Raw genomic sequence first — 15,102 nt, forward strand, 5'->3', positions numbered from 1 at the left:
ATGTAGTATATTTCAGCAACAATTCTACTTAAAATTGTTACGGAAATGTAGAAGTCTATAAAAAAATATTTAAATCTTAAGGAAATGATAAGATTTTACCAAGTGCTGAATTTTCTTTATAACTGGCCAAAACATCTAATTATTTCTAAATCTCCAGTTCCCCTTAATACAGCATTTGAATATACAGTGCATGGATCTTTTTACGATCTATGCTTTCCTCATTCATGAGGTCTTGAGTTCCAGTGGGCATGAATTGCGAGTTCCTCTGTCAGGGCTAATCAGAAAAAGTGTTTAGTTTTCATGAGAAATAGAGAAAGGAGGTGAAATTACTAGAGAAAAGTTGAGGATTTTGCACTGAAATCATAGAAGAGAGAACAGATGCTGAGGCCAAAGTTTATTTTATTTGTATTATATTTTATTTTTGTTTTATTTTATTGTGGTAAGAGCACTTCACATGAAATCCACCCTCTTCACAAATTTTTAAGTGTATAATGCAGCATATCAACTATAGGTACAATGTTATCCAGCAGATCTCTAGAACTTATTCCTCTTGCTTAACAGAAACTTCACGCCTATCGAGGGCGAAGTTTTAAATCTCCTCCTGGAGCTCTCCTGGAGCCAGCACTGGGAGGAAGGAAGCTTCTTTCCCGGAGGGTGGACAGAGCTTTCAAATCTCACATGTTGAGAAAAAGACTTGAGGAAGACCCACTTAGCCCTTCCAACCAAGTTTGGTAGACATTAGCTAAAGCACTCAAATGTTCCAACTTCCCAGGCCTGCCTGGGCGGCTGCGCTCCCAAGTTAGCATCCCCACTTGTAAGATCCCATTGACCATTCTTGCAGCGAGCAGACACGGAAAACTCGCCTTTTCGCATGCTCATTACCAGCAGCAAAGCAAAACGATTGTCCAGCCTGTCCCATTAAAGCAGCGGGGGAGAGAAATCCTGAAAAGTTCTAGCAAACAAGGGAAAGAAATGGAAATTAAACGGATATGCTGTACCATGAAGACATAAAATGTCTTTAACAAAGACAGAGCACTAAGAGAGGGTGCCGTGTTTTAGTCAGCGGGTGTATTTATCCGTTACTTAGTCCTCTGTGGATTGTCTTGTAACCTCAGAGCCCACACTGTTTATTTTTATTCAATTTCTTAAGTTGCTTGATAGCAAATTAGTAAATTTTCTTTCTGTGTTTTTGTGCATTTATTTATTTCTTCAGAAAACTTGGCTTTCTCTTGAGGGAAACAATTGCAGTATGCATGCTCATTTCAGACACACACACATACACAGACACACACACTCACAACTAAGAAAAATCAGGAGTATGATTGATCAGTAACAAACCTGGGTAATTGAAGAACAGCAAAGGCTTGTGCTCATGGCTCACACATGCCCACGATCTGAAGTGAGAGGCGATGCGAGCAACATGGTGACCAGGTGGCTGGTTTAACGGGCTGGTAATAGTTTTAACTAGCTCTTGAGTTTGAAAGACATAGGAGTAATGCTGGTGTTAAGCCCCTCAGAGGCGTGGAACCAAATGGGCTGGTATCTCGGAGAGGAAAGGAAGGAAATTAGTTCATAAAATTGGAAAGCCAGGCAGCGTTGTGCAGTGGAAAACACAGCACACTGGAGTTACGGCCTGGAAAGCAATTTTCCTTTCTCCTCCTCCTGAGCTTTGGAACTTTGGGTAAGTCATTTACACTCTCTGAGCTTTCATTCCTTCACTTATAAAGTTAAGAAAATAATGCCTCCCTCACAGCACTGTGGTGAGGATTAAGTGAAATGATGCTCATGGAAAGGAGCTTGTGCGCTATAAATTGCTTGACAGTTATTATTCTAATGGCTAAAACTCCAAACCTCTGTCAGTTTGGAATCTGAAAGAGATAACAACTTTCTATTTATAATAGAAAACAAACACGAATGAATGAGTTTCCACTATAAGCAGAAGAGACTCAAATGGGACATCAGAAAGCCTCGCCCAACCCCCAACCCAATAAGAGCTGCCAACAAATAGAATACTAGCTGGTGGATGGTAGCAATACTCCTTCTCAGGAGAGCTTCCTTTGCATGAGGTTGTCCCACTCCTAAGGAAGTAAAGAGGAGCTGTTTCTTCTCTTCGGAAAGACGATAGGCAAAGTGAAAACTTTCAGGTCAGAAACACCTTCAGGAAGACCACTGGTCTTATTCATTTTACACTAATAACTACGCTCAACATAAGACTGAGAGCTTCCAGCTATTGAGAATGTCCTACATTGAGCATATCAATAATATATGCAAAAGTCTGAATACCTCACAATCCCCTTCCTACCTGTGCAAGGCAGGAATTACTTTTTTCTGCTCTACACATGGGAAAACTGAATTCATCAGAAGTGACACGGGTAGTAGCATAGCTGGGAGTTGAGCCCAAGTGTATCTAACTACAAAGTTTGTTCTCCATTTTGCCAAACTACCTGTATCAGTTTTCTCTTGCCGCATAACCAATTACCACAAACTAAGAGGCTTAAAACAACACATGTTTATTATCTCCCCGTTTCTATGAGTCAGGATCCCGGGCATGGCTTAGCTGGATTCCTCATTGAGGGTCTCACCAAGCTGCAAGCAAGGTAGTGGCCGGGCTGTGTTCTCATCCAGAAGCTTGACTAGGGAACTTTGTCAAACCAGCAAGGAGCATCTCTCACTTCAGGTAGGGCCCACTGCCTCTATTAAAGAATTTTGCCTGATTACGTCATGCCCACCTAGGATAATCTTCCTTTTGGTCAACTCAAAAATCAACGGAATAGGCCCTTAATTACACCTGCTATATTTTATTGGCTAGAAGCAACTCCCAGGTCTCACTCACACTCTAAGAGAGGAGATTATATAGGGCATCCACACAAAGGGGCAGTGATCATGGGAGCTATCTTAGAACTCTGCTTACCACACTGCTTCCTTTGAGTTGTGTCAATAGGAGATGCAGTCCCAAAGATCACAAGCCTGGAGCAGAGACAGACTAGCTGATTCTGCTCTGTCTTGGAAGTTTCCCATGTCATTGTAGGTAGCCCAGTGCTAGAACGCTAGGAAGCAGAAATGTCCCCCTGGCGGGTAGTCTAGAAGCTAGATCTAGAAGGTTTAGATCTGAAACTAGATCTACAGGTTCTCATCCCTGGCTGCATATGAGAATCATCTAGGGAGATTTTTTTTTTTTTTTTGAGGAAGATTAGCCCTGAGCTAACATCTGCCACCAATCCTCTTTTTGCTGAGGAAGACTAGACCTGAGCTAACATCCATGCCCATCTTCCTCTACTTTATATGTGGGACGCCTGCCACAGCATGGCTTGCCAAGCAGTGCCATATCTGTACCCGGGATCCGAACCCGCAAACCCCGAGCCACCGAAGCAGAATGTGAGAACTTAACCACTGTGCCACTGGGCTGGCCCCAATACATCTCTATTTTTTAAAACAAATGGTTCCCTTTTATTAAAAAAAAAAAAAAAACTACCTGAGAAAATAATGTGTAAGTTATTGATTGCAAAGAATCCTATAGTTTCTTGGCAATTTCTGTTGATAAATGACTGTCCCAAAAAAGTAAACGCTAAAGTTATTGTCATTTACTCCCTATCTATCTTGTATAGATATCTTATTCCGAGATCATTAAGTGGGTGGAACATCAGCAAAGCTGGAGATGCAGTAGGTAAAGGCTATGATCAAACAGTGGGCCCCCGTGACTGCCATCTCCATACCCACTCGGATGTTTGACCTTGAGCAAATCACCTCCCTGCTTGGCCTCCTCTCCTCATCTGTAAAATGGGCCCATTGGATTCTGTGATCTCTAAGTTCTGTTTTACCTAGGTCGATCAGCCTGGCCACATTCCAGCTTCTCTGCGCAAAACACCCCATGGCCTTGTAACCATCTTTGTCTCCCCAGTCCTACCTTCTGAAATCACATTCACCCTCCTACCAGCATCCCCCTCTCTCTGGTCCTAGCTCTTTCACTTCATTTTCTTCCTGGCACCAGTCCTATGGCTTGCACATGAGCCCTCCCCCCAACAATGCACCAATTTGCAAGGACAAAGACACTGCATCAACAAACCCTAACTGGGGTTTGTCACGTCAAAGTACATGTACAACACAGATGTGTGTTTGGGGATGAGATTAGTTCCTGTATTGCTGACTTCCATCCTTGGGACAGTAATCAATGCAGTCCACGGGACCGGTCCCTGAGGACAGTGACAGGTCGTGTGGGCTCTTTAGGGGGCACAGGACCTGCAGTGCTCACTGAGCTCCACCTCCACTTTAAAAATAGACACGATCCTCTCCGTGGGCTTTCTTTCTTCCCAGGTACCTAGAAGCTTATCTCCCCATCCTTCCAGCCACCTTAGAAAGTGGAGAAACTGGTTTTTCCTGAGATTCTTTCAGATACCTTTGACTTTGCTCTTGGTTTGGCCCCCACTCAGGACCCCTTATAGAGGAGAGGTCAGAATCACCTCACTTCCCACTTACGTGCTCTGAACACAGGTTTCTTTTCTATTGAGTAAGGAGGTCATGGAGCAAGGAGCAGTATGGAGAGGAATGAGGGCCCTCGGTCCCAACAGCTGGCCATTGCCTGTCCTGCGGAACCTCACAGCCCTTCACAAGCAGAGGATCCCCAGCCTGAGGGAGGCTTGGAATTTGTTCTGCCTGTCTGTCTGCACCTCCGAGAACAATCCACCAGGACAACACTCCAGACCTTTTATAAGACTCTCTGGAGAGGAGATTCACCACCTCCTTCAGTCGCACATCTCAACCCTCAACACCGAGAATTCACACGTTCACTTGCCAGGATTTACCCGAGTAACTCTTTTCTAAGAATAAGCAGCATCTAAAGAGAACCACTTTATAGGGTGGGGGAAAAAGACAAATGAACTCCTTTTCTTATCAAGCAGACAATGAAGGAAGCCAAAGGTGAAGGTCAGCTGTTTATCCAAAATTTTGCTCTATTTATTCAAATCTCTCTGGCATTTAGATTAGCATGCAAATCTGTCTTCTAAAAGGTTCAAGAACTATCTGCCTTGAGATAAACCCTTCCTGCTTTCAGAAAGCGATTATATTGTGGCTTTCAGAAGAGCAGCCCCACCTCCTCTCACATTCAGAGACCTTGAACTCAGCTGAGCCAAGGCAGATAAGCGGCTGGGGCTTCTGTGCAGCAGGTACCCCTGGGAGTCCTGCCAGGTCGAGATGGCCAAGGACAGCATTGCCCCCGCAAGCTCGCCCACGCTGGCATCTTTGTTTGCTGTGAAAGTTGCCCCCTTAGAGCAGCAGTTCTCAGCTAGGGGCTGTTTTTTCTGCCCAGGGGAAGTGTGGCAGTGTCTGATCCGTTTTTGGTTATCTCAAGGGATGTGGAGGAGGGTGCTGTTAGCATGTAGGGGGCTGAGACTAGAGATGCTACAATGTACAGGGCAACCCCCACACGAAAGAATTATCCTGCCCAAAATGTCCGTTGTGCTAAGGTTGGGAAATCCAGCCTTTAGGGTAACCAATTTGGGAAAAGAGTCATTTCTGATATGTGTGTTCAGACTCATCCTCTGCTAAGCTCCAATTCTGAATTCATTCTTTCACTCGCTTATTCATTCTTTCTACATATATATATGTATATAGCTTCCCTACTATATTGGTTCAGAAGACAGACTTTCATGCGTGCCAAACCTTAGGGAGGTGCCAGATAAAATGACAAGCAGAAGTGACCTCAGTCCCTGTCCATAAAGAGGGTACAATCTGGCAGGGAGAGATTACCACCAAGAGCCTGTTCCTGGAGTGTCTTACTCTCAGGCAGACACTGCTCTAAGTGCTTCACGAACTCACTTAGTTCTTACAGCAGTCCTATGAGAGATATTATTATGATTCCTATTTTATCAGTGAGATAACAGAGGTATTCATGTAGAAGATAAGCAACTCCCACAAGGTCACACAGATAACAGGGGTGGAGGCAAGATTCAAACCCAGGCCATTGGGCTCCAAGGTCCATCTGGGCTTTTAACCAGCACAATATGCTGCGAAATTATTTAAAAAGTGAGGAAGACAAAGCTGTGAGTGTCTATTAAAAAGGGGGCTAGAACCTAGTCAGGGGAATCTTGGGGAAATGGCACTTGGGCTGAGATTGGAAGCATTAAGCAGGCAACCAAGGGAGAGAAGCATATTCCAAGCAAAGGGACAGCGTGTGTATTGGTTTCCTACGGCAGCTGTAACAACTCACCCCAAACTTGGTGGCTTAAGACAACACACAGTTATTATCACACACTTCTGTAGGTTAGACGAGTGAAACGGGTTTCATTGGGCTTAAATCAAAGTGTTGGCAGGGCTGCATTCTTTTCTGAAGGCTCCTTGCCTCTTCTAGCTTCCCAAAGCTGCCTCCGTTCTCTGGCTTGTGGCTGCCTTCCATCTTCAAAGCCTGTAATGATGCATTGAGTCCTCATAGCACATCACTCCAACCTTCTCTTCAGGCTCCCTCTTCCACCTTTAAAGACCCCTATGATTATATTGAGCCCCCCCCCCACCCCCCCAGATAATCCAGGATGATCTCCCTATGTTAAGGTCAGCTTGTTAACAACCTTAAATCCATCTACAAGCTCACTTCCTTTTTGCCATGTAATGTAACATATTCACAGCTTCTGGGGACTAAGATAGGGATGTCTTTGGTAATCATTATTCTGCCTATTACAGACAGCGTGTGCAAAAGCCCTACAGAAGAAGGAGAGAGGCGAGTATGTGGCTAGACAAGGTCCATATGGTTGAAACAAAGAAAATAGAGGAGACAGAAGACGAGGCCAGAGGGGTCAGATCTGATGTGCCTTGGAAGCTGTGTTAGAAATTTGGTCATCTTCCTGAGAGCAAGAGGAAGCCACTGAAGCATGGTGACCAGGGCATTGGGGACACTGATACGATGAGACTGGTGTTTTGAAAGGTCACTCTGGCTGCTGTGCGACAGGGAGAGAATAGAAGAAGGGGCCAGAGTGAGGGTAGGTAGACCAGTGAGAGGAAGGGCTATTGTGGGAGGCCAGATGGAAGTGATGGAAGTCTAAACAGGCACTGAAAACCGAGAGAAGGAAGATAAAGATTCAAGAGACTTTTTGGAGAATGAGGGAGGAGTCAAGGAGCCTCCCAGGCTTTCAGCTTGGGCCAATGGTGGTGCCATGCAGAAAGGATGGAACAATGGAGGAGAAGGACGTGTAGGGGTGAAATTCAGCTTCGGATGCATTGAATTTAAAATGTCCCAGAGGAAACATCAGCTAGCAATTGGATTTGTAAATCTAGAGTCCAGAAGAAAAGTCTTATTTATAGTTTGTAAACCGATGGCTGGATGGCTCCTACTCAATATCCTCCTGGCCTCTCAAAACCAATCTATGTCAGTCCAAACCCATTATCTCCATGCAAACCAACTCCAACACCTGTGTCCTTTCTCTGTTAAGCACCACCATGCAAGGTCAGCGGCCTTATTGGATTCGTCTTGCCAGGCCCTACAAGGCGTAGCAATGTGTCCGGCCCTTGTAAGAGGTTGATAAACGTGGTAGAATAAATAACTGAATGAATTAATCAATTACCTCTAAGTCTGTCTGTCCATCTCTCTCTCTTTCTCAGTCCCTCTCTCCCACTTCCTCCACCCCACTCCTTCATCCTGTCACTTTTGGACAAAAAGTCAGGTCTGTTTGGCTTGGAAAGATCTGAGGTCAAATTCTGTTGTGACCCTAGCACCTGTAGACACAGGACCTTTGACCTTAAAGCTGCAAAGGACTCTGCTTCCTCCGGCAGCTCAGCCAGGCACTCAGAGAGAGACTTCACAGAACTGACAACCATTGCTGGATTTTATTATTTGTTTGAGTGTCTAAAATCATTGTTATTTCCTGCAAGAGATACGCTTCACAAAGCATTGCCATAAATTGATTTGTTTAAATATGAAGTGTAGCTTTTTCAATCAGATAAAGATATTGCTGTGTATATTTAGTTTGTTAATTTGTGTTCTTTGTTCTTTAAGGTTTCTAGGAACTAAACGTGCATCTACCACACAGGAGTGGTATTCAGAACAACTGGAGGAGAGAGAGGAATAGCGATGCACAAAGGAATGTCCCAACTGTGTCAGAGCCTCCCTGAGCTTAAACCTCAATTAATCAATCAGTCAGAAATGCATCCATTAAGCCCCGCTGGATCAGTCACTGTAAAGCAAGAATTACAAAGACAGGCAGAATTGAAGGCTCGCAGGCTGATACTATTTTGCCTTCTGTTTTTGCATAACACCTGTTGGATTGTTAAATAAGAAGTTGGACAAAAATACAGCAGAATTAAAAGGAGTTAAAAGGAGTTCTGGAATTTTCTTTAGGTCAAATATTAGTACACTGTAGAGCAGCAAAGCTATGACCAAAGAATTTTCTTTTTCTTCATTCATTAAATAAACTTTATCAAATATCTATTATTTGCCAGAAAAGGGAAATACAGCAAGAACAGGAGGAGCTTACGTTCTAGAAGGGAAAGATAGCCAGTCAATGAGCAAATAAACCAATAATAAACAAGAAAATACTAGGTCTTTTTTTTTGAGGAAGATTTGCCGTGAGCCAATCCATTGTCCATTGCCAATCTTCCTCTGCTTTGTATGTGGGATGCCTCCACAGCATGGCTGATGAGTGGAGTAGGTCCACACCTGGGATCCAAACCCACAAACCCAAGCTACTGAAGCAGAGTGTGCAGAACTTTAACCACTCGGCCACAGGGCCAGCCCCCAAGAAAATGCTAGGTCTTCATGATTGCAATAAGACTATGTGAAATGATGGAGAGGGTACATTAGGTTAGACTTTTAGGAATGGCCTGTCATAGTAGTTGACATTTAAGCTGAAACTTGAATGACAATAACAGCAACAAAAAACTATTAATACAAAGATCTAGGGGAAGCCTTCCAGGTATTTCTTGGCTAAAGGATCCATCAAGTGAGGACTGAGTCCTATTTAACATTATAGTCCCCAGAGTTACTACCAATACCTCAATAAAGATAGGCACTCAATAAATGTGGGCAAAGCATATGTGCTATGGTTCCAGGTGTTTGTGGCCTTTAGAATATGGACATCTATCTCCAGGACCCATCTGGCATCTTCTCACTTGGCAAGGCTCCCTGACCCAGGGGATGTGTCATCTCTGTAATCACAATGGAGCCACATGCTTAGAACCCTCAGGCCAGCAGACTGAGCCATTTCTTCTATCTGATTCGTTCCTAGGGGTGGAAATCTCACCTTGACTTTCTTTCTAATGTTTTTTACTTCCCACTTACCTTTTATTGGGCTCAAGGCTTTGCCCAGTTTCCATGTGGGATTTGCTTTGGCACCTTAGAAAAAACAGCAGGAAAACTTCTCCTTTCACTTCTAAACCACAGTAGGTGAAATGTTTGGGCTAGAAAAGACTTAAGCCACCTGGAGCCTAGCCCCTCTCACCACAGGACTCCACATGAGCTGTGTTTGGAGGTCAGGTTCCCCCAATCTTCTCTTCCAGCACTTCATAGCCTCCACCACAGAAAGTTCTTCCTTATGGCCAGTCTCTCACAGCTACCACCTCATCCATTTCTGGAAAGTTGGTTCTTGCTGCTGAAAGCCAGTGGGTCACTCAGTCATTGATCTGACACAGTTGAGCAAAGAATCGGTGAACTTGAAGACAGGTCAATGGAAATCAAACAAACTGAAACACAAAGGCACAAAAGAGTGGAAAACATAACAAAATGAAACAAAAACAGGACAGAACCTCCAAGAGCTGGGAGACAGTAAAAGATAATGGCTGACAATGCAGTGGTTATGTAAACTGGATGGACTCTAGGGTTTTTAGTTCAACTCACCCCCCCCCCAACCCCCTAGTTAATTCCACAGAATTAACTCAGATCTACCCAGAAAATCAGCTCTCAGACTTTTTCTAAGACATCCTCCTTGGGTAGCAAACTGTAATATTCTCACACAGAGCCAGCCTTAGCAGTAAGGAAAAGGATGTTCTCATGGTTTAGGGCCATTAAAATATGGTTGCCTGATAAAATACAGAACATCTAGTTTAATTTGAATTTCAGATTTTTAGTATAAGGTATGTCTTATGAAATATTTGGGATATACTTTGACTAAAAAAAAAATTGTTTATCTGAAATGCAAACTGAACTGAGCATGTATATTTTTATTTGGTAAATCTGGGAATTCTACATTAAAAGCCACCATGCGACCCACTCAGAAGTATGTCCTTTCTGATCACCCACGTTGCCTCTATCTAATAAAGCCTTGTCATGGGTTGGTTATCAGGTCCACCAGGCATTAACCCAAGCACTGGGTGCCTGATGAGGCATGGGACACAAGACAGAGGGGTAGGGGCAGGGGGGCTGCCACACAGGAGGGAGTTCCAGACTAGGAGTCAGAATATCTGGTTCCAGAATCAGCTCTGCCTCTGACCAGCGGGGCCCATCACTGAATCTCTGTGTCTCTCCCTAGTGTATAAAATGGCAAGGACCATCCCCACTCAGCCCCCTCCCATGCTCTCAGATGGTCCTCAGCACAGCTGTCTGTGGGACGTTATTTAAACCACATAGGAATATACGCCCATCAGGCGGTGGATTTATTGTTACTTACGGGAAGAGATGAGAGGGAGCTGTCACGTGGGGAAGGCTGGATGGAGAAGGAAAGGCCTTAGAGGGCCTCTGCATAGTTCTTGCCCCTCGCTGGCATTAGCAATACCTGCTGCCATCAGACCTGCCCATTTTCCACCCTCCAAATTGCATTTCAAATCTTTATTGGTCAATAGCTTTTATTTTTGGACTTTGCCAGCGCAGGCACACCAGGCGCAGTCCGGGCCCGTTACATAAGCGCGGCAGAGCTTGGCCTGGTCTATCCTCAGAGAGGTAACTGCCAAGGGGAGCACGGGAGGCAGCAGTGATACGAGACCCTGTCCTCTGAGTCAGCCCTGATGCCAGCCGGGTGAGGTAAGCCTCCGTCGGGGGCACCATTCACCTGCTGGCTTCGGGCCTCTCTCTGGCGGCGATCAGCCACCAGAAGGCTGGCTGGGGTGTGAGTAATAAGACAGGTTTGCTTCATACGGCTCCTGGCTAGAAAGCCGTGGCCTGGATTCCATACATCAATGAGAGGACGGCCAGCGAGCTGGTTCTGCCCTGGCATGAGTGTTCCCAACCTGGCTCTCCAGTCCTGCTCTAGCCATCCCCTGGACTCCAGGACTCCTGGACCAGGAGCCCGGCCTTCCGGATTCAAGGCTCAGCTACCCCATCTTAGATGCCCCAGGAGCCTGCATGACTCATCTCTCCCCTTCTCTCACTCCCCAACCAACACAACTGGCAGTCCCCAAGCTGAGTAGAAATAAGGCTCAGGTTTTCCTCTGAATCTGAGAAATAAAACTTGCCTGAGCAGGAGCAAGCTACCTTAGGCTCAAGCTTCCTTTAGTCCATAATAAAAAGGAAGGTGTTAAAGTCATGGTTAAAGAGATTTGAGTTAGACAACAGAAAGAGCCTTACCCCCCTCAGCCCTCAAGGTATGCAGACCCGGACTAGAGATAGTCGGGCATGTCACTAAAGGAGCTTATGAAGAGCCCTTGTACTTCATGGCCCAGAAGAAAAGGAAATATGATGGCCCAGAAGGAAAGTTCCTGAAAAGGGAAAATTTGTGACCCTGTGCCGTGAAAAGAAGCCGCTGCCTGTCTGGATGTCTGCTGGGAACACATAGCATGCGCAAGAACAGCTTCGAACACAGCGAGTCTTCTTAATGCCTGACTCTGGTGACTGGAAAACAGCGGGCTTCAAATTCCTGCAGCCAGTCAGCAGGTGAGCCATGCCCAGGCCTGCCCACCCCATGCACGCATGACCCAGTGGCGCAGCCCCGGCAGCCCTTCAGTGGCTGCCACGCTGATGGGGAGAGGGGCAGGTCAGGAACCGGGGCAAGCGCAGGACAGCTGCATGCTCTCATCGAGGGCACCCATCCGCATGGACTGTTCTGAAGTCTGGTTAAGGAAGGAGAGGATGAGAGGGGCCCCAGGGGAAGGTGCAGGAAGACCCCCACTGGGGAGCGGCCTCTTGGGCTCCCTTCGGAGCCCCAGCACCCAGTCTGGCCTGGGGCCTGCCCCTCCTGGCTCTCGCAGACATGGCTTCTCTCTGTCCCCACGGAGCAGATCTGATTTCACTAGACTTGGAACTCTCCAAGCCCTTTCCTGCTGTGAACTGATTTATTTGACTGCATCTGTCAGAGCGTGACTGAAGGGTGTCTGGACGGCCAGGAGCCCAGCTGCGGCAGATGTTACCTCAGAATGCCCCCTGCCCCCGTGAGGCCCACGTGGGCTTGGCCTGCCCTTCCCCTCCTACCTCCCTCCCCCCTGCCTGGGAAAGGCCTGGAGACAGGCTGAGAACGTCTGCTCAGCCTGTGAGCACCAGGAAAGAGAACAGGGTATCCGGATCCACGAGAGCAGGACGAGGCTGGCACGTTAGTGTGGCATGTGCCAGGGAACGGGGTGCTAGAACTCACACTGCCGTGGCAGAGTCTGTGACAGCGAGCAAGTCTGTGAGCCTCCCGGAGACCGTCCTCTAAGGTCATTTCCAGCTTTGAGACTCAGCTCACCAACTCTGGGGAGAGTTTTCCGACCCCACAGGGCCAAGCAAATCTCTTCCCCTTGATCGCACAGCTCCTGACTTTCCTCCCTTGAAGCACTTGGACACAGACCGGGCCCACTGCAGGGTGCTGCCCAGCGGGAGCTGGCAAATGTTCCACAGTCAGTTCACCAGAAGACGAAAGCATACTTAAAATAAATTTTGCTGATACAAAGCACATAATTAACAAATAATAATAAAATATATAAAACTCTTTATTGTCAATTCTGTATAGCCAATTGATTCCCAGAGAATGCTTTTCTGGATTGTTGCCAAACCCTTGTATCTGTAGCAAGCCTACAGTTGCAGTTCAACCCTGATTTAGCAAAGGGCCATGTTTGGCAACTGGCTTGAAAAAACCCTGAAAATTGAACAGTTGGCTCTGGGGACCCAGTGGGAGATGACCCCCACTGGACAGGGGGCCCCTGAGCTCAGGGCCTGTGATTGTCTCTATCTTCAGCATCCATCCCAGACGGGTCCAATCGGTCATCACAGCTCAGCCTTCAGGCTGCTCCCTGAATTGAACCTGCTCTCCTTAATTTACCCAGAGAAGAAAGCCAAGTAAGCAAGGTCTGATGAAGTAGGAACAGGTGTCCAAGGGAGTGTGGCCCAGGATGGACGGTGGCAGGTGGTGGGTAGCCAAGAAGACTCCTTAGACGGGGTGAGTCAGAGACTGGAGAGAAGCGATAGGCGTGGAATAGGGGAGCAGAGGACAGGGGAGGCGTTCCTAGCGGGGGGGCGGCACAGGTAAAGATGTGGTCCAGACTGCTGCCTTCTCTGGCACCCAGGCCACTCACTGATGCTTCTGTTCAACAAATATTGACTGTCCACTGGGTGCAAGCACTGTTCTCAGTTAAACAAAGTCCCTGCTCTTGTGGAGATCAAACCCTATTAAGGGAGAGACCCAACAAACAGCAAAGAGCCCCAGTGATGGAGGATGCTATGAATGAACAGACTTGACTTCAGCATAAGGAGAATTTGACGTAAAATCCAAGCCCCGGGGATAATCATCAGGTGCTGCTCGAAGAAAAGTGAGACACGGCTATGCAAAGAACTGGTTTCTTTCATGCAAGCCTTCTCCGGACCCTGGCTATGCTCTTGGGCATCGTGAGTCTCCCACAGGGCTTACAGGCTGCAATGTTTGCCAAACTTGCTCTAAGGAAGGAAGGAAAAAAAGTGAGGGGGGCTCCTAGAGTAAAGATCCAAAGGGTCTGGCACTCTGCAGAGCGGTGGTGGGGTACTGCTTCAAAGTCTGGCTTATTGGGACCCACATGGGGAAAGTCAGAGGATCCAGAGAAGTGGCTGCTCTTCTTGGCTTAGCTCCTGCTTCTTTGCACTGTCAACCCTTCACCCCTCTGGCCCCCAAGGGAAATGGATTCCTCAGTCACTGGTGGCACCTGCCCTGGTAGGAGCTCCCACCTCCGTCCTTCTAGCAGCAGGGCCGACCCCTGGGCTGTGGAGCAGCAGGCCTGGCTTGGCAAATGAACAGGCCTCCCAACCCCCTGCTCTTGGCCAGACTCCTGAGGGAGCAGTTGGAGCCACCCAAGAGCCCATATGAGGCACAGGCTCCCCAGTTTGCCTGATAACTTGTGGAATTAATTAGGCTTCCCCAGGGATTTCTAAACTGTGTTCCATGGAAGCCCCAGGATCCTGCATCTTGCCTTAGAAACCACTGAGAGAGGTGATGGAGAGGCAGAAGGGCATGGGGCTACAGGGCCCTCCCCGCCTCAACCGCAGAAAACCCCTCCGCTCCACTGAGGTTCTGCAGGAGCAGACTCCTCTGAGCCTAGAATGATAGACACGTTTAAACACACCCAGGGCTCCAGGGTTTCCTCTGGGCCCTCCAGACATCCCGACAGCCACCTCCTAAACTCACCTCCCTCAGTAACAGTCATGGCCTCCGCCATGAATTTGACTGTTGGCCAGATATTCTCCTCACGTACTTGGATCTATCTCCCTCCCAGTTCTGGAGCAGGGAGGCCGATGGAGGAGAAAACAGACCCAGAGAGGAGAAGAAACTGCAGTCAGCAGCAGCACAGCAAGGACGCCCCAGACCAGCATGCTGGCAGCCTCCACATGAGTGGACAGGCCCTGCCCGCCCTCACTCCGGGCCGCAGCCCCACCTTGCCCCACGGCCGCTGCCCAGGATCTCATGGAAACCTCTCTTTGTTTTTTGGCCCTACTTCTTGGTTTCACTCACAGCAGACTTTGCCAGTTTTTGAGCCAGCCCTGGATGACAACCATTTTCCCCGGGATTAAAAATCCCCTTGGTTAGGCCCTCATGCCACACAGGCTGAGCCTAGGAGGAACATCTGGGAGGCACATCTGGTCCATCAGCCGACCTCCCTCGCAGATGAGGCCTTAATGGGCATTAGTCCTGGTTCCTGCCACAATACCAGCAAAGGGGCTTTTGGTCCCTGTTCCAGCCAAGGACTTACTCAGTGCCTGAGGAAAGTCCACAAATGCCTCTGATCCTGTTTCCACCTCTTGGCAATGTGGGGAAA

The 15,102-nt window shown here is 47.3% G+C and overlaps 1 long non-coding RNA gene across 1 annotated transcript in view; it reads right to left on the bottom strand.

Moving 5' to 3' along the window:
• Positions 1 to 389: 389 nt before the first annotated feature.
• Positions 390 to 15,102, bottom strand: part of LOC123278507 (uncharacterized) — an 88,250-nt gene continuing 73,537 nt past the window's right edge. The window contains exons 7-8 of the long non-coding RNA XR_011495572.1: positions 9,260 to 9,660; positions 390 to 6,397 (exon numbers count right to left, since the gene is read on the bottom strand). This is a non-coding gene — a long non-coding RNA (uncharacterized lncRNA). The remainder of the gene's footprint in view (positions 6,398 to 9,259; positions 9,661 to 15,102) is intronic.

The sequence above is a fragment of the Equus asinus genome, chromosome 19, assembly GCF_041296235.1.
Source record: "Equus asinus isolate D_3611 breed Donkey chromosome 19, EquAss-T2T_v2, whole genome shotgun sequence".
Lineage (NCBI taxonomy): Eukaryota > Metazoa > Chordata > Mammalia > Perissodactyla > Equidae > Equus > Equus asinus.